This window comes from Oryzias melastigma, unplaced genomic scaffold (genome assembly GCF_002922805.2).
Source record: "Oryzias melastigma strain HK-1 unplaced genomic scaffold, ASM292280v2 sc00316, whole genome shotgun sequence".
Taxonomy (NCBI): domain Eukaryota; kingdom Metazoa; phylum Chordata; class Actinopteri; order Beloniformes; family Adrianichthyidae; genus Oryzias; species Oryzias melastigma.
Window position 1 is genome coordinate 19349 of NW_023416922.1, and position 1468 is coordinate 20816.

Consider the following 1468-nt stretch of genomic DNA (forward strand, 5'->3'; position numbering starts at 1 on the left):
CACATATCTAAAACATTTACCTTCACCATGGCATCAGCTCTGTGTTCATCCAAACGGCCCTGATTTAACAATGGATAGTTTGGAATATGCAAGATGGTAAAAGAAATATTTCTTTGATTCTATAAATGACTAATTAGAATGATGTTACCGCAATCTGGCCGCAAAACTAGCCTCAAACTCAGCTTTTAGGAAAGTCCCGCCCCTTCAACTGTCTCCGCCAATCATTGTTGGAGGCTTGATCGCATGTCATCAATCTGACCAATCAGAAGTGGCTAACGTCCTCACTTCCTTGTTCTGATTCGACTCATAAAGTCTCTCAGTTCCAACTAAAATAACAGCTAAAGCTCGTGTTTAGCGGTGTAGCTTCCAGCGGGATCCGACGTCAGATAGTTTAAAAAGTGAACAAAAGAATGAAGCTCAGAACCGACAGTATGACGGCATCTGCGTGAGTTTATGCACTACATCCCCCATGATGCATTGGGTTAAAATTTTGTGTAACAAAAGCATCTATAATCATGTCTCCATTCTGGGTTCGGGACAGCAGTTTTTTGTCTTTTTCTTACGGCGATCGTTACCTTCTAGCCTGCAGGAGCTGCATCTAAATGACAGTTTTTAGCTGCTCTTCTGTCTGTTTATGACCCAGTTTGATGGCTTGTTGTCCCGCATTAGCCCAGGGAGAGAAAAATAAAAACAATAATAATAATGTCTTGAGGCAAATGAGAAAAACATCACAACATCCATGAGGAGAATGATTAGATTATCAGGAACGTTTGTTTTGAACGTAACTTCTTCTTCTGCGTTTCTGTCAGCTGACAGCAGTAGATACTGATACACAAACCTACAGTGCCCTCTAGTGGTTGTTATTGGGAAACAACAGCCAAAAGGCACCCGGTGCAAGTGGGGAAAATAACAAATATATGAGCCTATTTATGTCTAACAAAATCACATATAAGTCGCTCCTGAGTATAAGTCGCACCCTTGGAAAACCTATAAAAAAAAACGCGACTTATAGTCCGGAAAATACAGCATAATTTACACTTTATATGAAAAAACATGTTTACATCATGGATTTTGTGCATAATCTTATCTAGTAGTTTATAATGAACCAAACAAACCAAACAACAACCTAAAAAGCCATTTGGTAGCCAAAAGAGCCGCTGTTTTATGAAAACGAATGCAAAAGAAATGAATTTTGAGCCTGAATTCTCATCACTATTGTGGAGGGAAACAAGAAAAGAAGATTGTTTTTACTTTGTCTGATAGTTTTGGAAGTATTTAAAAAAAGAGAGAAAAAAAACATTCATAAAAACTGATTATTTAGAAGTACTTTTTTTAATCTTTTTTAATCATTCATTAATGATAATAAATGTAGACTGTTTTGACGAGATATACGTTTAACTTGAGCAAATTGATTAATTATGCTTCCCACTTATATAAAAAAATGTACACTAGATTGTGGAGGGAACGA